We start from the raw sequence: 24,864 nt of genomic DNA, 5'->3' as shown, positions 1-24,864 counted from the left end.
AAAAATTTCAGTAATGGTTTCCACAGTAAATAACATTGTTTGAATGGATGTTAAAATTCAAACTATTTTGTACCTTCTTGTGCAAAATTTTAAAATGTTCAATTACCTATCTGTTGAGTGTATTATCTAAACTCTATTAGATGAATTAGAAATATCTGCTTTTCCCTTCTCTTGGCTTTTAGAGAATGAGCTTTATAGAATGCAATTAGAAATTGATATTCCACATTCACAAACTTACAATCTGGTATACTAGAGACTCAAAGTAAGCTCTTTTTTTCCTTCCTAAAATGAGGATCAGATCATCTATATGACTGTATATATAGATTGTTAATGGAATAAATAAAAATAAATAACTTGTTAATGGAATAAACAAAATCACTATTCTAATCAAGCGACATACAGTTCTATATATTCTTAGGACTTAGAGATAAAAATACACTTTCTAAATTTCCTGGATAATGTAAACTTCAGAGAAGTTGATATAAAGGCAATTGAAGATTATTCCAAAGAGTGATCTTGATGTGAAAGTACACTTGTACCTATAAAAACACAGAGGAGTCAACAGATGGACAATTCTTTAGGTTACGTTTATAAGGCAAAAAATGTCCATAGGATTCCAAGAAAAATTGCACAGAGGACTCTCTGTTGCTGATTAGTAGTACAAGGGCAGCTTGGAAACATCTTACGATTAGGCAAAGAATTGGCACATGTTTCCTTGTGTGTAATTTGGAAAGCAACAAATGAAAGAAAACAGCGGTGAACTTCTAAACTACAGCCTGGTGGGGGTCAATTAAGGATGATTCACCTTATGGTTAAATAAGTATGCAAAAAGATGCAATAAAGGAAAATATGAAATTTTAAGAACTTGGCTCACTTCCTTAATCTGGAGCAGCAAGCTCAATCTGACCTATTTTAACTTTGGTCCTAACATTTTAGTATGATTTGTGTTATTCGCTGAAATTGACTGGTAAATGGCATCATTAACTATTTTTGGAAAGTTACAGTGCACTCATGACTCAGGAACAAAATGACGCAGAAAACGGATGTCACGGACTATCCAGGAGCCTGAGAATCAGTATATACTGAAAGAAAATATATACTGAAAGAGGACAGAGGAAAAAACTCCAGGGGGAACTTTCTTAGTTTGCAAATGTCGCCTTTCTCTTTCCAAGATAGCCTCATACTGAGAAAAATGTGAGCATGTGGGGAATATAGCAGCTTCCTATCACTCTTTATGGTATATTTGTACCACAAGGACCAAACATGAGTGACATTTAACATAGGTCATTGAAGGAGATACCAAGAAAAGTCCCCTTTTGATTATTAAGTAACACCCTGGGTATATTCAGACCACTTTTTGAGTTTAATTTCCCCCTCTATCTGTAGGAAATAACTAGTTCTGCTCCCTACCAGGTACAGAGGGAGAGGGGAGTAAAGTTTAAATTCCCAAAACACTGCAGCATTGGGAAAAAAATATTATGTCTGCATTAATAAGCAACTGACAGATTCATGTGGTCAGCGAATTTTTAAGTTACAAGGAAGTTTAAGCAAGACTTCCTCATTTTACTGGTCAGTTCAATTTAGGTCAACAAAATATGTACCACAGTCAGGTAGCATGGAGCTTTTGGATATTTAGAGATAAACTAGGAACCCATCCTCGATCTGACAGAGTCTAAATATAGCAGGGAGTGAGATCTGTGACAGTGTGTTAAGAGCTGCATTAGATGCATGTTTTAGTCAGTTTTTAGCTCCAAACAATAGTAGATGACAGATCTAAATTGAAAAGCAGCATACCAAAGCCTAGGCCCACAATTGGGGGAGGACTGGAGAATCAGGCACATATTTTGTGAAGCCAGAGCTGCAGCCAAAATAGTGCCTCTGGATAAATGTGTTGTTTCCTCTAAGCCCTAGAAATCACAGTTTGCAGGACCAACTTAGAGTCCTGGACTCTGTTCTCTAAGGCTGCCACATCTGCATCCAGAGCACAACATTATTTATACAGTTGCCTCTGCTCACCCCATGAGAGGATTCTCCTCTATCCCTGCTTCTTCGTGTCACCAGCTCCTTATTCAAAGCCCCAGATAACTGTGTCTGAATAGCCATTTCACAAGCTTTACCTCTCCCTTACCTACCAGGCTGGCCAGAACAGTGAGTCACTGCATTTCAATTTCCATGTTGATTCCCACCATTGGACTGAGAATGGGTGAAACAGATTTTGAAGTTACTCAGTATATCACAGACTCTTTTAGTTAAAATATTTTGTGGAGTGACTCCTTTTTCTCTTCTCAGTCTTATAGTTTCTTCTCCTCCTTCTCTGATTTATTTCCAAGATGGTACCTGAGTTTAGGAAAACAGGAATAACATTATGCTGTGTGGAAAAAGAAGACCGAGTCCCATGTGATGCTTTTGGGTCTGGGAAGTTTACCTGCTGGGGAGCATCTGGTTTGATTCTGATTTTTTGATCAGCAGGTCTTTTGGGAACATTACACAAGTATAATGTCCATTGATGAATACTTGTTTCCATTTTTCTCAGGTCACCAAGTGTAGTCTCTGTGTGAAACTCTGGCTTCTGCAGGTGCACTGAACTTCTTGGCTTTCTCAGCATCTTCATATTCCCACACTGACGGATGTAGATACAGTCAGCCCCTGATGAGCTCTCCCAACTAGACACAGGAGAGAGTGATACAGGCTGTGTGACTGAACATGAAGGCCCTGTTCCAGATATACTGACTCTTCAGTACCTATCAGAACATTTCTTCTGAAGCATCCTATTGCCCAACTCCACCTCTGGCTTTCTTCTTCCCATACATGAGAATAGAAGGGACTGGATCTCCATACCCTTCTTCTATCTGTCAAGAAATAACATGTTCATTACATGCAGTAAATCTCATGACTGCTATGGTTTATGTTCTGAGAGGAAAATAAAAATATCTTGAAGTCAGAAAAGACTTTATTAAGAAAAGAACCCTGAGTTATGTGTTAAGGATGAACTTTGTGCCCAATTTTGGATAGATTGTGTTCACACAGTACTTAATGACGTAATAAAGGAGAGTAGGGAAGACTTTCCAGACAATAACCTTCAAGCCCTGACCTGTGTCTGTGACCCACAGAATCTCATTGTGTGTCAGCAAGATCAAGTAGACTCACTTCCTCTACAGTGACTGATAACTAAAATGTGTGAGGACCGAGAACACCACAGAGGCAGAGGTGTGAGGAACTAACAACTGCTGAGATAATTCACTTCCATGGGTGGGAGAGATCAACTCCCAGTTAACAGATTAACCACTCCCAGTTGTTAACAGATTAACAACTATTTAAAGGAGTCCAAAGTACAGAATTTCAGCTTCAGAGCCAAGAGATTAGATTATAAGGGAGGTGAGCGAGAAAATAAGCTAGAGCTGATAATCAGCCAATGATAGAGGGAAGCAGGGCTGAGACTCAAAGAGGCAGCCATGGAACTGGACGTTGTTAAAAAGTGAAGTGCACAGCATGGGGTAAAATCAGTGAGAAAATTAGTGCTAGTCCATTAGAGCTTTCAAGTGCTGTCAGTCGTTAAATTGATAGATTTAATACCTTACCTTTCTGCAAATAAAGGTTGTGGAAGTCATATCAGAGTAGACAACAGGGGCTTCCAATAACAGTATTCCTTCCAGGCAAATGTTTCCTGGGAGAGATAGAGGTGGTAGTAGGCATCTACATCAAGCTTAGAGTGACTATCTCAGTCATTTCATTCATTGATTGTTTATCTGAGTGAGGTGGTAATAAAAGAAGTCTTGCCTTCAAATAGGAAGGTAAGATTGCATGTCTGTATACACATATAAAACAATGAAACAGGATATAAAATGTGTTGTGAAAAGAGTAGATAAACTATTATGGTATTTTTAGATGGGAAAGAATAATTCGGATTTGGGCAGTCTGGGGAGGGCTTCTTGGAGAAATATTTTTCTATTGAGCTTTGAAAGAAAGGAATGATCTGAATATTTAAATGTGGGCAAAGAATATTTCAGGGAGAAGAAATCGAATGGAGAACAAAATCTGTAAAGTGTGGGAAAATGGAGAGCCGTTTGTTTTGGAAGGAATATAAATTACATAAAGGAATTTTAAGTTCTTCTAATCAGAAGGCTGAGGGACTTGTTACGAGGAAAATAGAACAGCGACGTTTGGATTCCGGGATATCACAAAGGAAAACGTCAGCAGAATGCTGGGTGGATTAAGTAGCTTCAGCATCATGAAGCCTCAGGAGGGGTTGGCTTGTCGAAAGGAGAGAGAGAACAAATAGAAAAGGGAAAAGACATTTCTCCTTTGTCACCTATTCTGCATCTGCTTGCTTTAGATGAATCATCCCATTATGTTTTTTGGGTCCAGCCCAAGTCAGGATTTGTCCCTATCCATTTTCTGGGTTGTGCCTAACAGGAAATAAAAGGCTAGAAAAGAAGCTGTGTGTTCAAATGGAGGAAACACATGTCTTCATTTTGGGTTTATTGTTGGTCTTTAACACTATTTCTGATGTTGCAAAGTGAGACAGTTATTATGACTTTCATTTTACTCAAGATTTACATTTTTGCTTTTTCTTTTTCCCTTCCAATTTTTTTGGCTTTTGCATTTTGAATAACCAGAAATGATGCTGGCATGTACAGAAGCAAAACACAGAATTAGGAAATGAGAAGGAAAATGGAAGGGAAAATCAACAAGGGTACCAGCTTGCCCACATTCTAAAAGTACATTTAAAACCTTCAGAACATTAGAAGATCAAGGGGCAAAAGGTATCTGTAGCACCTCTGAGTGTTTACAGTGCTGACGTAGGAGGATCTAGTAGCTGCCAGGCCTCACCCAGGAAGTCCTCATTCCCCTGCTCTGCAAAGGAGAGGCATCCTCAGCTCTGAATCACTAAAAGGAAATCCAGTGGGGCAGGTTCCACAGCTGCGTGACCATTTGTTTGTATGAAGATTTTTAGTTCTTGCCAACGCTGAGGGCGTCTTCTTAAACCTTGGCAAACATCAAACCACTTTTGTTGCCTTTTATAGATATAGGTCCATAGTTACAAATTGTTCTTAGATATATGTACCTGATTTTTTTTTTTAATTATCACTTTGCTTTTCCATTTACTTACGCTTTCTTCCTACAGTGAAACTGTTGCTATCTGCCCTCTTTTCCTGGTTTCTGGTGAGGAGTCTGAATTGTGGGTATTGTAGTTCTCTTGCCTTTTGGGGTTTCTGGTTGGGCATCTTTAACCACACTGGGAGGACTTCAGGTCCCAGCTGGCTCCCTGACCAGCAGTTCATGTGAGGCACACAGAGCAAGGCAAGCTTGGAGAGACTCTTTGGTGCTGGTGGAGTGACTTCCATTCAATAAGATAGTATTTCCTGAACTGAAACAGCTGGGGTTCATTTCCACAACTGTAAGTGTTGTTTTGAAAATTAATACACTTTTAATGATGGGGATAAGGGTGGGGGGAGTGGATAAAAAAATGTCAAAGGTACAAACCTTCAGTTATAAAATAAAAAAGACCTGGGGATGTAATGTACTCGTAGTGACTAGTTAGTGACACTGTACTGGATATTTGAAAGTTCTTAAGAAGGAGATCTTAAAAGTTCTCATCACAAGAAAAAAACATTTGTAACTCTGTGATGATGGATATTAACTATTGTGGTGATCATTTCACAATCTATATAAATTGAATTATTATGTGGTACACATGAAACTAATGTAATATTCTATATAAATTATACCTGTAGAAGAATTAATATACTTTTCCTAATGATATATACTATGCATTAGAAAATTGTGTCATTTCCAACACAATTGACAAGTGAAATTCTGCTTCCTTGAACCCTGCTTGGAAAGGAAAAAGGGAAGGTAACTGATACTGTGTGAGTTTGTGGGACATGGTTTAGAATAAACTTAGAATAGAATACCTTGAGGCATGGTCTCAAATAAAATAGATTAAAGAAAGAAGATGCAGTATACAAAGTCAAATGTAAAAATAAATACCAGAACATCACTCTGACTTGCTTCAAGTGTGTAGGTGACTGAAATCCTCTGAAAATTTTAAATACTTCAAAAGTCAACCAGGTGTGTTGAAAAGACTGTGAGCATCAAAGTTGGATAAAGTTGGATTTGATGGCCCCCACTGCTTATTAAAAATGTGACCTTTGGCAAGATGCTTCACCCTTTGAACCCCGTTTCCTCAGTATTAATGTTGGCATAAAACCTACCTCTCAGGCTAGAATATAACTGATGATTCTCCTTAATTATTCAATATGTTTCAATTAAACTTGAAAAACAGATTAATGCAACAAAAACATTATATGATTCCTATTATATGAGGTACCCAGTGGTCGTATTCTTTGAAACAGAGACTGGAATGGAAGATTCCAGGGGCTGGTGGGAGGGGGAAATATGAAATGTTTAAAGGTATATAGTTTCAGTTCTGCAGTTTGAAAACATTCTGGAGCTTGGCTGCACAAAAATGTAAATATACTTAACACTATTTAAAGGTACATTGAAAAATAGCTAAAATCGTAAAATTAAAAAAGAATTTTCTCACAATTAAAAAACAGATCAAAGAGCAGGCATCCATGACTCCTTCAAAAATACTTAAGACCATTTTGTCAGTGTACCTTTCAGTGGGCCTAATTTTAGGATTGGTATTGGATCATCTATATTAGTGTCTGGGTTTACATAACAATAGTTAGTTGTAATAATGATGCATTTCCAGTATATTCTTTTTCTTAAGATTTACTTATTTATGCATACAAGAGCTGGGGTGCAGGAAAGAAATGGGGGGAGGTGAGATTATTTACCAGAGACAGAGTGGGGAGCAGGGCAGGCAGATTTACTGAAATACACTGCTGAGGAGAGCAGCGGGCAAGGCAGGAGAGGTCTGCTGCACCATGTGGGTTGCTCCCTGGCCCACAGGGAATCGAATTCATACTGCAGTGGCTGGCGATAGCTTGATAGTGCTGTCTTTAACCCCTGCGCCACCAGGGAGGCCCTCCGGTATGTTCTTAAAGATATCCCTGACATCATTGAGATCTTTTTATAGCCTTCTTAACTAATTACATGATTATCTCTAATACATAATAGTAATTTTTTCTGACAGTTTTCTGTATTTTTAAAATATACTTTTACATCATTTTTCATTCATTTTTTGTACAATGTATGCATTTTCATCTTGTTTATAGTCCCCATAAAATTCCCATCACCGTTGTTTTGATCCTACTTCCTTCTCTTTCCCCACCTCCTCACCCCCGCTCAGTGTGTTTCTGGTTTATAGTTGCCTGTTGATTTTGATTTTATTTTAATTAGTCTTTTTCCTGATCCCTTATTTTGTTTTTCTAAATTCCTGCTATAAATGAGACCATCCAGTATTTTTCTTTTTCTTTCTGATTTATTTCACTGAGCATGATCCCTTCCAGCTCCATCCATGTTGCTGCAAATGGCATGAGTTTATCTTTTTTGATTGCTGAGTAATATTCCATTGTGTATATGTAGCACATCTTCTAATTTTTAGTGAAATTATTTTTAGTGAAGTAACATTGGTTTATAACACTATGTTTTAGGGGTATAAATTCACACCTCTTCAGATGTCTGTTATTACGTCATAGCCACCGTCAAAGTCCCCATAATCTTCCACTATAGTCTATTAGGTGCTTTCACCCCTTTGCTCTTCAACCTTCCTTCATAATATTGATTTTTAATAAGGGTACTATACAGAATCCAGGAATTATGCTGTCATAATTGTTATTTAAAACTTATTTGAAAATTTTAGCTGCAACTCAAATGTTTTATTGTTTTCTCACTTTTTTTTTCTGTAGTTAACTAATAATCATTACTTTTTTAAAGATTTATTTTTATTTATTTATGAATGTAAGAACTGGGGTGTAGGCCAGAGGTGCAGGGAGTAAGAGGATTCACCCAAGACACCCAAGACAGAGTGGGGAGCAGAACAGGCAGATCTACTGAAATAGGGGAGCTAAGGGGAGCAGCAGGTGAAACAGGAGAGATCTGCTGTGCCACGTGGGTAGCTCCCTGGCTCTGGATCAAACTCATGCCACAGTGGCTGGTGATAGCTTGATAGCACTGAGACTTAACCCCTGAGCCACCAGGGAGGCCCATGTAAACATTATTTTTATGTGTCTGTATCTTAGCAATAATAAAGAGAGGCCATCTTATCCCACCACTATTAATTAATTTGGAGGGCAAAAGACAATTTAGAATTATTTAAACTTCAAGGCATGTTATTAAATTTTTCAAAAATAATTTTTTGAAAGACTACATGTATGCCAAGGTGGCTATTAAAGCTAGTTATCTGGTGATAGCTGAAGGTAATAACAGCAGTATTTGTGATGGGTGTGTAAAGTTTTGCATGTCATATATCATATAAGTGTAAACCCTTCAGGAACTATGTCAGCAAGCCCAGGGTAGGCTTAGAATGAAAATGAAGAAGGAAAGCTGCAGAAGCACCTGATGATTACAGGATAGTACTTAAAAAAGGCAACATTGCTTTTGGAGGATGAATGCCATCTATGGGCTGTATTCTGTTGGTAGTGTCATTTATTCATTCAACAACTACTTCAAGTAATCCTCCATGTTCTCTCCCTGGGTTGGGCCTTGGGGTTAAAGAGCAATTCAGGTACAGCCCTTGAGGGGATCCTGGTGTACTAGAGATCTGTGCTCATAAATAACTAAAGGAAGGAAGTACTGCATTCAGTATATCATTCAATCATGTAATTTGTGACATTCTTCTTCATTAATTCTCTCTTATTAGAAAGTATGATAAATTCTTTGCTTGAACTGTAATCATTGGACACCAGGAAAAAAAAAATGTGTATTAGTCGATCAAAAGCACAGTGAAGTGACTTCCTAAAATACAGAAGAGACATGTACCCAGAATGTCAGAAATTGGCTGAGAAGCAATAGGACACTGTGGGAAGTGGTGGAGCTTTTGCCAGGTCTGGGAAGGATGTTCAGTTGAAATCATCAGAAAAAGATAAAGAGAATATCTCTTTTGGGGAACATTTCCCAAATGTGTGAATAAAATGGTTTCAGACTATATATGGGCTAGATAGTGATAACATTGAGTTATACAGTGGGAATATCAGTGTGTTCTTCAAATTACTTTCATTTCTTCAAGGACAAAGTTTTGTGGTTGCTCTGACTTAAAAATTCTTCTAACACTTGTTTAAGTGTCCTTTATGATAATGATGGAGTAAGTAATAGGCTCAGTGATTTTAGAGCCAAAATGTATATGGTTATAATTTAATATCCTTTGGAATAGATGGTTGATTCCAATTCTTGGATATTGTGACTAATGTACTACTATCCCGAGTTAATATCCTCATGGTTTTCCTGCTTTTGTTCATTCCTTCCCTGTTGTTTTCTTCAGATGCTTCACCTATCATTTCTATTTACTTAAATGTTTCCTACAGTCTTCTTATTCTTTTGATTCCTTGTGAACTTTCTAAAATTATTGTTTTCATTGAGGCGGTGTTGGTTTGCAACACTGTATATGATTTAGGGGTGTAGGTGCTCAGCTCTTCAGATGCATATTACTAGACCACACCCACCAGTAAAACACCCCTAGTCCTCCCCCAGAATTCACTGGATCCCCTCCCCTTAACCTCTTCCTCTACTAACTGTTATTTTGCGGTAAGATTTATAAGGTTTGTTTTGGCTTAGTTGTGTGTATTCCTTTGATTTGTTTTTTATGTTCTACATGTACATGAAATCATCCTATATTTATCTTTCTTTTTTTTTTAAAGATTTATTTTTATATAAGACCTGGGGTACAGGCCAGAGGCACAGGAAGGTGAGAGGATTCACCAGAGACAGAGCGGGGAGCAGTACAGGTAGATGACTGAAATATCCTGCGGAGGGGAGCAGTGGGCACAACAGAAGAGGTCTGCTGCACCATGTGGGAATCTCCCTGGCTGGCCAGGAATTGAACCTGTGCTGCAGTGCCTGCGGATAGCTTCATAGCACTGTGCTCAACCCGCTGCACTACTGGGGAGGCCTTGTCTTTCTCCTAACTTATGTTGCTTAGCATAATTTGTTCCAGTTCCATATATCTTGTCACAAATGGCAAGATTTTTTTTTTCTTTTTTCACTGGACTTCCAAAGAACTTGAGGGCAAACCTCAAGGGATGACCTGTAATCATTAGGTAGCTTTGAAGATGAGGAATGAACTGGGTTCTGTCTGCTTCACTTCATTCTCATGATCACTTTCCTACTTCAGAACACTCTAATTTTTCCTTGCTTTTAGTTCTACCCCACCTTTTACTTTCCATTTTTCTAAAATATGAATAATGAAAGGGATATTGGCATTCCCTTAATTTAAACTCTTCTATATCTTCTTTCTTTTAGGCTAAAGTTCCAAGTTCTCCATGCTGTCTCATCATGTCAGTCAGGACCACCACGCTGCCTTTGCGTGCTTCCCTCTTGCCATTGGCACAGTCCTCCTACCCCTTCCCCTACCCTACTGTTATGGCACCATCTTCCTGAACTATTTGTTGCTTCCAGAATGAGCCGTGCTCACTCTAGTTTCCACATTCTATATGTCATCATCTTTTTTTGCCTGAAGCACTCTTTGCCTTTCTTCTCCTTACAAATGGGTATTGAACTGACATTTGAACCCAGATAGCTCAACCTCTAGAACCCACTTCATAAATTACATGATCCCATGGGGAAGACAAGGGGTCTTTTCCTTCACCCTATACATCATGATCCTGGCAACCACATTAATTGTTCTCCAATTTTAATTACAGATTTTATCAACCTTCCTCTGGGTTTGACTAATGTCTATCAAGATCATCTTTTTGTTTGATTCATCATTTCAAACAACACAGTGCTATTCCTCTCTCTTTCAAATATATTTGTATTTTTAATAAAGAAGCATACACATAAATTCCAGTCTACCAAATAATACCCAGTCATCTTTGAGGACTTTAAAAAAAGAGAGAGCATCAACTACTTGGATAGACTTAGACTGACACTTTCCTGGTGTAGAGTGATACTGAAAACATTCAACAATGAATATGGTATGGTCACTAACCTATTAGAATGGATGCTGCCCAGTATATAGTGCCTCGTTGTTCTTGCTGAGTATCCAGCAAGATTAGCGTGAAAACCTTGCCTGGCTTTTTTATAAATTTACACTGTTGGACAGTACCCATGTTTCTAGGTTGGGATGTGGAGAGATGTTTTTGGAGCCTAACAATGCATCAGCAGGCCTTCTGGTAGCCTCAATTCCACAGTCAGGTTTCTGGGGTTTATTATTGGTTTGACTGTATCTGATCCTTTGTTTTGTTTCTACATATTCCTCATATATGTGACACAGTCCTGTATTTGGCTTTCTCCTTCTGACTTATTTAGCTTAGCATAATCCCCTCCAGTTCCATTCATGTTGTCACACATGGTGAAAATTTGTCTTTTTTTTAATACTGGAGTAGTATTCCATTGTGTATCTTGACCCACGCAACTGGTTTTGAGCATCTGTATTGTGTTGATAGTTTGGCTGTTCTATGTAGTGCTGCGGTGAATATGGGAGTACAAGTTTCCTTTTAAATTTAGTGTTCCGTATTCTTCATGTAGGTACCTACAAGTGTTATTACTGTGTCCATTTTTAATATTTTGAGAAACCATCACACAATTTTCCATGGGGACTGGACCACTGCATTTCCACTAATAGTGTAAGAGGGTTCCTTTTTCTCCATATCCTTGCCAACACTTGTTTCTGGTCTTTGGGCCATTCTTACAAGTGTGAGGTCATATCTCACTCTGGTTTTGATTTTCATTTCCCTGACGATAAGTGATGATGAACACGTTTCATGTGCCTGTTGGCCATCTGTATGTCCTGTTTGGAGAAGCACCTATTCATCTTTTCTGCCCATTTTTTTGACTGGGTCATTTGTTTTCTATCCCAAACACAGCCTTCTTATTGTGTTAATATCTGAAGCACCTGCCTAGCATTACATTTTGAAAGTATTTTGTAATGTCTAATAATTTAGAAAGTCCTTGCTCTGCATGGTCTTAGTATCATGTTTTTATGGACAAAGGATTTATTCATTCCTTCCCTTTTTCATTAATGCCAATTTCATTTTTTTTAGTCCTATTTTGTCACCCATTTGAAGGATTTGTTTTATATCAAGTTGCTTATGCTTGGTGGATTTATTCTGCTGATTGAATTAATTGGATAATATATATGTAATTTGACTTACACACTGGTAACCCCCACTAATCTTGTATCATTAAAAGGCAACTGGAGGGCCTCCCCTGATGGTGCAGGTGGTTGAGTACCACGCAGTGAAGCTGTCTGCAGCCTCTGCAGCGCCAGTTTGATCCCAGCAGGCGAGGGTCCCACATGGCGCGGCAGACCTCTCTTGTCACTCCTGCTGCTCCCCTTAGCAGTGTATTTTGTCAGTCTGCCTGTTCTGTTCCCTGCTCTGTCTCTGGTGAATCCTCTCACCCTCCCACGCATCTGGCCTGTACCCTGGTTCTTGTGTAAATGAATAAATAAATTAAAATAAAAGGCAACTGGAGAGATTAAAATTGGAGCGAAGATCTAAATGGAATACTCCAGAATGAGGTTAAGACGAGGGAACTACTTCAGGAGCCTATCAAGACAGGATTGAGTAATCAGAGTGGAGCCTGGACAAAATGTTTACTTCTCTGAATAAGACTTGAATATTTACATTGGCCCATTGATCCACTTCATCCCTTTTGGCCCACTAACAGAGCAACATCCATTAAAATCAAGTCCTTGGCAAGCCTGCTTTATTCATTGTTTATATCCCAGACTAGCATGATACCTTTGACTTTTTATCCTTGTTGATCTCCCATGCTGCATTTGGATCCACTGCCTATTTGTGGTCCTGAAAAGTCCCTGGGACTTTACCAGGCACTAGTTTAATTAGTGCTAGGTTTTTCCCGGTTCTCAATAAAAGGGAATCCAACATTGCCTTGATCAATATCTTTTTGGCAATTGTTTGCTTCTATTCCCACCACTGTCTTCTTATGAAGCCCGCAAGAACCTCCATATATATATATATATATATATATATATATATATATATATATATATATATATAGTCTTCTTGAGATCTCTTTGCTAATACCCAAACTTTAGACCTTCCTGTTATCCCCTTCTCTACCAGGATGAGTCACTGTGATAATTGGAAGACAGTCTGCCCTTATGACTTTGCTGTTTATGGGTTTCACCTCTAAGAAGTGGTGTTTCTTCTTATAGTCCTTGAATTTGCTCCTATTGAAATGTTTTTTATTAAATAAATATTTCTATAAAAGAAATTTTGGATACACTTTAGTGGGCAAAGAAAAAAAGTCTGTATACTCTAAAAAATAAAAATGAAAAGAAACATTAGATCATAACTTTGTAAGCATTTCTCCTAAAAGTCATGATGTTCATCTACTATTAGATGATTGAAATTTGTTTAAAACTTTTCCATTCCTTCAGAAATTGAGTGTAAAGAGTCATGAATTTGAAACTTTGCAGATCAAATAGGATTGTTTAGATGATACATTCAAAGTTTGTCTAATTTTTGTATATCATGCAATTACATTTTTGCTTTCTTAGTTTTTATCTGGAGGTATTTGTAAAATAAACAATGCTCCCAAGTTAATTCAGTTGTAGTTTTGTTGGTAGAGTGTAGAGAACATTTTAGTCAGTTTTACTAAACAGAAAACAGATTTCAGTATGTGTATTGTTAACAATCGAAGTAGGCAACATTTAAAATTTCCCAGTAAAGAAAAACAAAGTGTCATTAAGATTCCATAGAATCTTTATCTTAGCTATGTTTTTTAATATACAAAAATGCAAATGCAGATCTGTGTAATTCTTTAATCAGAAGATCAAAAAAAATAAATTCATAAAATTTGCACAGGAAATAAAGAAGGCACAGACCAGTTGCAAGCAAACCAGCAAAGAGGCATAGGTCTGAGAGGAGGGAAAAAGAGACAAAGTAATGTTTCTGCCTTGTTAATTTTAAGAAAATCTTAGACTGTCTTTAATCATTAACAAAATTCTAAATCACTCACCCTTTCAGACACCACAATTTTAAGTCAGAATTGGGGTTGACTTTTTTTTTTTTTTTTCACACTCTATTGGGAAAAAATATCTGGAGATCAAAAAACCTGAGATCTGGTGTTGAACTGATCACCAATGAAACAAGTGTTTTTAGATAATTCACAGTTTCAATGTGTCAGTTTCTATATTTTAAAAAGGTGATTATTGAGTGATTGATAATATCAAATGTTTACCACCTCACTCTTTGAGGTGTCTCCAGAGATTTTCACTGCATTAAAAGGGTGGCTATCAGGTAAAGGTGGTGGACTGACCTTTCAGTCAGATTTATTTTGCTTTTATTTATTACCAAATTGTATTTATTTAAGTTTTAGACGTTATTCGATTTTACGAAATTGGTTCTCCATACAAGAGAATTGTGTTTTAAGCCATGGTTGAAATCATTAAATTATTGCCAATGTCTTTTCAGTTCTAAATGTATTAATGATACTATACACTACATACAACACATACACATATACCTAATACATTGTTATATATTTATATACTGCCTTTTCCTTAATTACAAAAATGCATACACAATAAAATTGAAAACCTAAGCCCTCATAACAGTCATAAGGTATGGTGGGTTGGGGGAGCAGATTCTTTATATTAAACAAAATCCAGAGATGTAGGAAAATACTGCAAATGCCAAAAATAAATAAATAAAAACAGGAATCTAGGTAAAAACAAAAGCATGAAGGGATACTGGTTTTTAAATAAACAAAACATTAGGAGGAAGATATTCTTTCTATCCACAAAAATCTGAGAATAATTTGATAAACATAGCTTTATATGAGGGATATGTAATGTAATGGGCAAGTTTCCTGATTATGTTTTTTAAAAATACAGAGAAAATCTGTATATGGTGACATCTCATCTTCACTATGTGTAAAAACCAAGGAACTAATGCTAACCCATCATCCTGCAGAGACAATTTTTGTAGGAGGTTGGAGTAATATGTTGTACCTTTAAAGCTACCTTTTGATAGGAATTGATTTAGGGGTAAAACTAGAATTGTGTGTTGTGAATGATTCACAAGTCCCTTTTTGGTACTGGAATGGCCTTTAATGAAAACTACAAGGTAGGCAATTTTAAATTCACATTATGAGGGCCTTTCTGAAAAGCTGGCATGTTGATTGTTCTTGAATATTGCAAAATGATGTTTTATGTGGAAATAAAGTTTCTGACGTGATCTTGCCTGCTGGACCTCAGCCAGAGGAGCCCAGAGGCTGAATTGGCTTTCAACTGGGGCCAGGTTGAGTCAGGTGTGAATTTTTAAGGGTACGGTGAAAAGAAAGAGGGCTATTAAGTGAGGCTCCTTAAACTTGCCTTGCAGTCAGATTAAAATCCCCGCCTCTCCCTCCCCAAGTGTTTCCTTCTAATAAAAATTTTAATTATTAAAAAAAAAAAAGAACAAGGAAGGGAGCCATCATTTTGTTAACTGTTTTCTAAGTTAGGAGAGGAGAAGAAAAGCTGTGTTCCCTGCTTTCTGTCACTGCTTATCTGTGTGTGATAACCTGACTTCCTTTTCAGTCCTTTTCTATCATCTGAGATTTTATCATCTGGAAGTACCTGATTGGAAATTATGATAGAACAAAGAGATAAAATTCACTCAGGCTGAGGTGGCTTCAGAAGTTCTCCATTTCTTAAATGGGACCCATTTCCTTTGTGTGCAGAGGCAGATGATGGTGACAGGGGCTTGGTGATCACATCTTGAAGAATCCTCATTTTTTAGATGGAGACATGGAAGTGCCAAAAAGCAAGGAGTCACTGCAGGGTGTGTAACTGGCTGACCATGAACCCAGAACTAGCTCCAGATATTGCTATTTCTGCTCTAACTACTCCACAGTATCTAAAAACTTACTACAGTAACTAATGTTCTCTTTAAACATGTCTCTACAGACGTGTGCCTGTGTGTAGGCACATACCTTCTTGTGTAAAGATAGCAGATGGGGTGGAAAACAGTGTGGGTACTTTGATTTCTGCCTCTTAACAGTTTTAGTTTGCCAAAAAGGGAATAGAAAGAAGCTGAACTTCCCCCAGAATCTGAGTTTACCTTTCTAATGACAAGTTTATTTCTCCACAATGCATTTTTCAAAAAAAAAAACAAAAAAAACAAAACAAAACTGAGAAGTGACCCTCTACAACCCAGCCTGCTTTCCCTAGCTTGGACATTACAGTAATTCCCTTAGTTTAGCTGCAGAATTTACAGGATATCTCCTGTAAAACCTCAGAAACTGACTTCTGATAGAGCTTGCATCACTTGCCAATAACTGTAATGGGATGCAATCTAGATGAGAAATGTACATTAAAAAAATAAAGACAAAGCCTGCATCTTAGGATCATCAACTCAGCATAACTGTTTTCACTTCTCCAAATTTCCTTCTAATTTTTATTTTTAATGCATAATCTTTATACTTGTAGTTTATATAAACTTTGAAGATGAGGTTTGTCACCTAAACATACCATAAAAAATCTCATGACTTTTGACTTCATAATTATTTTAAATGATTACATCATGCCCTAAATTGAAAGATTGCAATTTATTTAATTATTCATCTCTTCCAGAACATTTGGATTATTTTCAGTTTATATTTCTACTATATGTAATGCTCTAGCAGTTTTATAAACATAGCTGTTCCTCTTCTATTTGAATTTTCATGGAGAAAATACAAATTATCGAGAAGGGCTTAAAGAGTTTCATGTTATTAATGTATATCCCCCAGGAACAGATTCTATTTTATGGGGCCTGAAATTTATACCAATTGAGGCAGGGGGCTCTGTGAGAAATAGAATACAAAATTACAAATATAAATTGCTATGATCCCTCCCAGTGCCTTGAATAACATCACAGCAAGGGACCATAAGATCAATTTGTGTCAAGTTCACATTGTCAAAGAGGTTCCCTCAAATACAGTAATAATTTTCAATTCCATTAGTAAGATATGCGAATACTTCATCCTTGATGCTTCATGAGAACTGTGATTTGTGATTTAATTACTTTAGCCTCATAACCTGGTTACATTTCATATGGCTAGTTTGCTTTAACGTGCATTTTTTGGCCTATTAGAAAGACCATGTTCTATTGTCTCTATGTAATAAACTATCTCAAAATTTTGTGGCTCAAAACCAACCACTATTTTGTCATATTGCACAATTTAATAACTGTTTTAGGTAGAGATTGCCTGGTGGTTCTATTCATCAAAAATAGGTTGTGGGTCTCAGCTTGCAGATGGGCTGATCTAAAGGGCAGAAGATGACTTCATATTTATGTCTGGCACTCTGCAGAGGATGACTAGTTTCTGACTTCCTATAGGTGAACCTGAGCACCTATAGGAAGTCTCCCCATCATGGTGGCTGCAGGGATGATGGACTTCTTACATGGCAACTGGTTTTACCAGAACAACTTGTTTTACCCAGAACAACTATTTTTTAGAGACCCGAGCAGAGGCTGCAAGGCGTTTTGTGATCTAGACTTGGAAATGCCTGTGTATTGGTTTCCCTGTGTCCTATTAGTTCAGAAAATCACTAAGACCAGCGCAGATTCAAGGGAAATCTCAAAGAGAGGATAGTAAAGGATTGAATTAGAGGTATCTTTAATGTACCACTGGCTAGTCAATTTTCCTTAATTGTATGCCTCTTGCATAAATTATTCATCATCATCATTTATTGGATTTGAGCAAAATTATAAAGATTTGGGGCCTCCCCTGGTGGCGCAGCGGTTGAGTGCTGGGCTGCGAGGCTGCCCGCAGCCTCTGCAGCGCTGGTTCGTTCCCCGGCCCCCAGAGAGGGTCCCACCAAAAAAAAAAAAATTATAAAGATTTAAGTGGAACATTAACATGACTTCATGACAGTACGAAAAGATATTTTGTAACTTTCATAAGTCCAAGTGTACCTTTATAAAAGTTGAAAAATCATAATTTCTTAATAGCAGACTTAAAGTCACTGTCTTATATATTAACTATTGTAGATAATGTTCTTGCTTTCTAGTTGTAGCTTTTTCATTCATTCATTTTATGTGCTCATTTATTACTTTAGTAAGATGACAAAACGAGATACCAATTTCTTACTAGTAAATTTAGGTATAGTTAAATAAATTGGCATAGAGGTTAGGAGTTAGGCCAACCATTTGCCTGTTTGCCCTCTGCCTTCATTTCTTCCTTCTGTGCCTTTTTATGTATTATATTTCTGATACTTCACAGATTACCTTTCCAGGCTTCATTCCCAGCACGATTCTAGTCAAGTCTTGCCAATAAGAAATTCTGGCAAGACACTGAGAAATGAAGGAGGGGGGAAAGTGACTCACTTCCTGTTTTCAACTTTTGGACCTCCATCCACAGCAGAAACAAGTGATGGACTCCTGCATACACTGTCCATCTAGTACCTACAACCCTCCTTTACCTCAGTTCCAACACTGCCACCTCAGCTGTCCAGCTCTTGCCAAGTGACTGTATCAGCACCTTAAGCAGAGTCCCTTGGTTGCCTCAGCTCCTATTGAATGGCACCTCTTCATGCTTCCAGCACTCATTACACAGTCCGTTGTGTCTCCAGACTGGTGTGCAGCAAGCTTCATCCCAGCTGTCCAAGCATGTACTTCATGGCACCTTATCTATAATTTAAATACTGACAAGGGAGGGTGGGAGGGAGGTCCCTGCTGGTGTTTCCAGGATCTCCTGAGGCATCCCAGAAATTCATTAGCAAGCAGGCTCCACGCTTCCACCACCTCTTCCTCCCTTTTGTTTCCTAGGCCCTAGGGATAGCAGCTGCTTCTGTTACGCCTTTTCAGACTTCCAAACACTTTTGTAACTATTCCTCTCTGCTTCAAATACTTCATATGGTTTCTGTTTTCCTTGCTGGACCCTAAGTGACACTGTAGGTGCTGTATTACAGCTAGTAATTTGCAGGCGTGGAGAAAAAGTCCACTGAGGGAATGTTCAGAGTAGTGTAGCTGGTGTAATGGAAAGGTGAGAAAGTCATCCATGCAGTGTTAGAGCTTTGTTTTCCAAGTTTTTAATACTCTCCTTTTTTTTTTTCCATAAGCTGTGTGTACTTAGTACCAGTTGCATTATACAAAGAAAGACTGTATTTTCACAACTCAGAAAGCAAACCTTACTGGGAATGATACTCATTTTTTCTTGTCTGTGTCAAATTGAATTTTGTAACAGCGAAAGTTACAGAATATGTCCATGAATCATTCTGTCTTTAACAGTTCACAGGCAGGTTCTCAAAATGAAAACGTGGGTTATTATTAGGAAGGAACTTATGATGAAATCTGTATTTCTCTTTGTGTGATGAAAACTAACAGCTAGGTTTTGTTGTTACTACATTTTGAAGCCATGATTTGTCCCAGAATTTCCATGCTTTAGAATTTTCATGCTGGATACAGGGATGGAGAAAAGTTCTGTCAACTCCTCATTAAACAAAATGGTCAACGTGGAATGTTTATGAGTTATGGCTTGATTTACATGTATTTGTTAATTCTGCAAACTTTGTATTAAGCAATGTAATTCAATGTCAAGATCCAATAACAATTTATTACTTCATTGTTACTTTAAATACTATATGATTGAAATAGTAAGGCTTAAAATGTTTTGCATAAAGGGGGTTAAGAGAAAAAATGTTCAACATTAATTAATTTGATATGATTCAGCAGGCAAAAATGATATGGTATACTTATATTTGAACTAACATATAAAGTGGTCCTGATTTTTTTTTTAACCACCTTAAGTCTGGCACTGTGGCTATAAAATGTCACACTGAATACGTTTTTCTTTCTTTAGAGTGCCATTTTCTTATAGTTATGCCAAATCTTAGATGTTCTTCTTTTATGTTAAGTCATTTTGGAGTATAAAAAGCTAACACAGTGAAGCTAAGAGTTTATTCACTAAGGTCAGTTGAGTCTTATTTAGAATATCACATGTGACTGTCTTTATGAACTTTAATAATAAATGCCTGTAATTTGTAACCAAGCCATGTCAAGAGTGAGCTATTCAAATTTTCACAGAATGAGGTTTTAGGATGGTTGTAAAGACTAAAGAGAATCTAGAAATTTAGTAGCTGTCAACTGTATGAATCTGAAGATAACTTAAGAGACTGAAAATGATTGCGATTGTTGGACTACTCAATTCTCTAGCATAGCATAAATTATAATAAAGATTAGAAGTTAGGAGGATTGAAATAGGAGTCTCATAACTTTTCCAAATGTCTTTATCTTTCTCTCTCTGGTCTAGAACTAATGAGTGGTGGGATTTAAATATATTACTTCTTTGTTAGTCTTCCCAGAGCTTTCACTCTGTCTGGCATTTTTTTTTTTCTTTTTAAAGATTTATTTATTTATTTATTTATTTATTTATTTATTTATTTATTTATTTATTTATACAAGCACTGGGTATAGTCAGAGGCGCAGGAGGGTGAGAGAATTCACCAGAGCCAGAGCGAAGAGTAGAACAGGCAGAGTGACGAAGTACACTGCTGAGGGGAGCAGTGGGCAGCAGGGAGAGGTCTGCGCACCATGTAGAACACTTGCCTGGTGGCCAGGGATCGAACCGGTGCTGCAGAGGCTGCGGGCAGCTTCGCAACCCAGTGCTCAACTGCTGAGCCACCGGGGAAGCCCTATCTGACATTTTTTTAAAAGAAGTTGTTCATGTAACTTATAAGCTAGATTTGCAATAGATTCCCAAACTACATAGAAGTTCACAAACTTGGGTCTCCCCTGGTGGCGCAGGTGGTTGAGCATAGTGCTGTGAATCTGTCCGCAGCTTCTGCAGTTTGGGTTCAATCCTGGCCGGCCAGCGAGATACCCACATGGTGGGGCAGACCTTTCCTGTCTTGCCCTCTGCTCCCCTCAGCAGTGTTTTCAGTCCATCTGCCTGTTCTGCTCCCTGCTCTGTCTCTGGTGAATCCTCTCACCATCCTGCATATCTGGCCTGTACACCAGTTCTTGTATGCATGAATAAATAAGCCTTTAAAAAAAAAGTTCACACCTTACACAGATTTATTGTGCAAACTTTTGGAATATTGCTCCAACTTGTTTCTTTTTAAATTTTTAAAGAGAAATTCATTCAGCATTCACCCCATAGTTATTTATTGAGCACCTACTATGTACCAGAAATTGTTCTAGGTTCTGGAGATGCAAGAGTGAACAAAATAGACAATGGTATTTGTATTCTAGTGTGAGGAAAATAGGATGTAACAAAATAAATCCATTGTATATATTGCATGTTAGATGTTTTTTAAAGTGGTATGAAGAAAAATAAGGTATAGAAATGCAATAAGTATGTTAACGTTGTTATTAAATTTAAATTGAGAGATCAGGAAGGCCTCATTAATGAGGTGATATTTCAGTAAACATCTAAAGATGGTAAGGAAGTAATCATAGATATCTGGGAAAAGAGTGCTTTAGGCAGAGAAAATGGCTATTGTAGAAATCCTGAGGCAGGAGTGTGCCTGGTGTATTCCAGGAACAGCCAATAAGGCTGGAGTCGTGAGAGGAAAAAGACTATTAGGGCCTACCCTGATGGCGCAGGCAGTTGAGCGCCATTATGTGAAGCTGTCTGCAGCCTCTGCAGTGCCGGTTGGATCCCGGCCAGCTGGCGAGGGTCCCACATGGCACTGCAGACCTCTCCGGTCGCACCCACTGCTCCCCTCAACAGTGTATTTCGTCAGTCTGCCTGTTCTGCTGCCCACTTTGTCTTTGGTGAATCCTCTCACCCTCCCGTGCATCTGGCCTGTACCCCGGTTCTTGTATAAATAAATAAATAAACCTTAAAAAAAGAAAAAAGAGTATTAGAAGATGATCTTAGATAGGTATTAGAGCCAGATGTTATAGAATAGGGCCACATAGGTCCTATGATTTTAAATTTTAGTTGAGTAGAAAAGTCATTGCAAAGTTTTAAACAGATGAATGATATGACCTGAGAGATATGATATGTTTCAAGGAGTGTGATAAACATGACATATAGCATGACCTTGATAGGTCAAGTAAGATGAGGAATGAAAATTTACAATTGCATTTGGCAATGGGAGGTCATAGTGGCCTTGATAACAGCATTTCTCATGCAGTGAGGGAAAGATGACAATAATTGAAAGGCTAGAGAGAGAGGAAGAAAACATTCATGGATATGGAGAAAAGCTATTTTTGTGTATCTGTTTTTGCAGTGCAGGGAAGAGAAAAATGGGGAAGGAGATAGAGGGGATAGTAAGATTAAGACAGGTTTGGTTGAATTTCTTTTTTTAAAAATATTAACAGTATACAGTATAGGATTTTTTTTTTTTACTTTTGTGAAAGATGCAAAAGAGAAGAATACACTTGTAATGCAGAAAAGACTGAGGAGAGTTTTTGGTGCATTTTCTTTGAATAAAAGAGCAGGAATGAGACATGTATACATGTGGAAGAAGCCGATATCTCATTCACAGTAACAAGAGAGACATCCAAGTATATGGGTCCAAACATAAGCAGTTTAAAAGATGTGTTGGTTGAAACAAGTGGATGTTATCTCTGATTGTATTTTTTTTCCTCAATAAAATATGAAGCAAGACCATTGGTTAAAAATGAAAATAGAGAATGGTGTTGGAAATTCAAAAGAAAGAAGAGGAAGACAGTAAGAGTGCACCTGTTGTTATTTTGTGTGCTTTCTATTAGCAACAAGCTTCTCCTAGGGTTCTGATAAGTAGGTGAATTGCTGGATTTTAGCACAGTATGGTTCCAACTAGTTAGTAGAAGAAACCTGTAGAATCTTTAATATATTGTTAAATGACATGTGAGAAGGTAATTGTACTGACTGTTCTTACAATTTAGACCATGATTTGAAGAAGAAAAGATTTTGAGGGGAGGGCAATGAAAATATAGTAGCTTGGGTAGATTGTTGGTTCTGTAAGGAAAGAGGATTATTGAAATCAGTGGTTGTCATGACATATTCATTTATATTAAAGTTTATCTCAACTTGAAGAATTTTTCATTGTTCCCATTGTGGTTCCCTCTTCATTCCATTTTTCTGTATAAAGTAATAAATGCTTTTTAAAATTTGGAAAGTGTAAATATGATCCAGCAATTCCACTCCTAGGTATTTACCCAAAGGACACAGAAACATTAATTCCAAAGAGCACCTGCACCCCTATGTTTATAGCAGCACAGTTTACAATAGCTAAGCTTTGGAAACAACCCAAATGCCTAAAAATAGATGACTGGATCAAGAACATGTGGTACATATATACCATGGAATATTACTCAGCATTCAAAAAAGATAAACACATGCAATTTGCAGCAACATGGACGGAGCTGGAAGGGATCATGCTCAGCAAAATAAGCCAGAAAGAAAAAGAAAAATACCAGATGGTCTCACTCATAACAGGAATCTAGAAAACCTAAATAAGGGACCAGGAAAAAGAATAACTATAAGAAAGAAAAAAAATCACAATCAACAAACAACTATGAACCAGAGACACACTTTGAGGGGGGGTGGGGAAAGGAGGAATTGGGGTCAAAATCAGGGGGTTGCAATTGTATGGGGAATATAAAAATAAAAAAAATTGGGGAAGTTAAGAAAGGAAAATAAAAATAAATCAAACCTTATCATTTAAACACTGGAAGTATTTTCAAATACATGGTTTCTCTTAATCTGATTTTACAAAATATGATAATAATTGTACTATGCATTCTATTTTGAAGCATGTTTAAGTTTTTTTTATCTTTCCATTCTCTTATAAACATACTTAGTGCTGAACATACTTTCATGAAGATTATCTTGAATGATTGCATAATATTCCAATAAAGGGATGTTTCATTATTTACTCAGTCTGTACATTACAGATTATTTATCCTAATTTAACTTGCCATTAAAATTGTATGGTGTTAAATATCATTATGCATAGTTTTGAAAAGTTATTTTGATACCCTGAGGAATATTTAAAAGTTCTTCTTTTCTTTCAAATAGAATGCTGCGAATTCCTCAAACTAATACTGAGACCATTTTGTTTTCTTCATGTGAATCCTCTCAAAATTTCCACATAGCATTTTATTAATTTTCCCAGTGTATTTGTTTAACAAATTGATCTTCCATTTTCAGTATCTTGATCCCTGTTTATTTTATTATTGTACTCACTTTTCAGTGTAATCGTATTTTTTGTGGTGGTCCTTCCTGACTGCATTCATAAAATTCATACCCTGACAGTATTGTTGGTTAAGATAATTTAAAAAAAAATTTTGCATAGAATTAAGGGATAGACCAGAGGTGCAGGGGATGAGAGGATTCACCAGAGACAGAGTAGAGAGCAGAACAGGCAGATTGACTGAACTACACTACTAAGGGAAGCATTGGGCGAGACAGGAGAGGTCTGCTGCACCATATGTGGGTTAGCTCCCTGGAGGGGGATCAAACTCAGGTGATAGTGCTGAGTGCTGAGACTTAACCCCTAGGCCACCAGTGAGGCCCCAAGATAATAATTTATTTTAGTTTGAATTACTTAGTACAGTGGATAAATATATATTTTTGCATCTTTTTTATGTTGATAATTTTCAGAGCCATTTAGAATGTTGGTAATGCCTCCTTGTATTTATATAGGAAAAATAAAAAAATAATCTAGTTACCAAATCTCCTTGAGCCTATAAGGATTCAAGATGCATTTCAATTATGATGAGATTTGGAAAGGCAGCGTGAAAGAGTAAGAAAGAAACACAAGCTAAGGAAGAAAGGGCTAAGCTTTACTGAACTGGAACCCCACTAAGGATGTAGCAAGAGGTGTGCCACGTGCTGGTGTCTCTTGTAGTTAGTTATTCCCTCAGAAGA

The 24,864-nt window shown here is 37.3% G+C and overlaps 1 protein-coding gene across 11 annotated transcripts in view; it reads left to right on the top strand.

Annotated features, from left to right (window-relative positions):
• The window catches only part of MACC1 (MET transcriptional regulator MACC1), a 319,768-nt gene that overhangs the window by 231,552 nt on the left and 63,352 nt on the right, over positions 1-24,864 (top strand). The window contains exon 1 of one of the 11 annotated variants that reach the window (XM_037508825.2): positions 5,384-5,398. The exons of the other annotated variants lie outside the window; for them this stretch is intronic. The gene's annotated coding sequence lies outside the window, so the exon portion shown is untranslated. Of the gene's footprint in view, positions 1-5,383; positions 5,399-24,864 lie in introns of those variants that run through there. 11 annotated transcript variants of the gene reach the window in all.

The sequence above is a fragment of the Talpa occidentalis genome, unplaced genomic scaffold (genome assembly GCF_014898055.3).
Source record: "Talpa occidentalis isolate TD23 unplaced genomic scaffold, MPIMG_talOcc4v2.1, whole genome shotgun sequence".
NCBI classification, from domain to species: domain Eukaryota; kingdom Metazoa; phylum Chordata; class Mammalia; order Eulipotyphla; family Talpidae; genus Talpa; species Talpa occidentalis.
The sequence above is the reverse complement of the archived record's forward strand: the minus strand, read 5'-3'. Positions and strand labels throughout refer to the sequence as shown.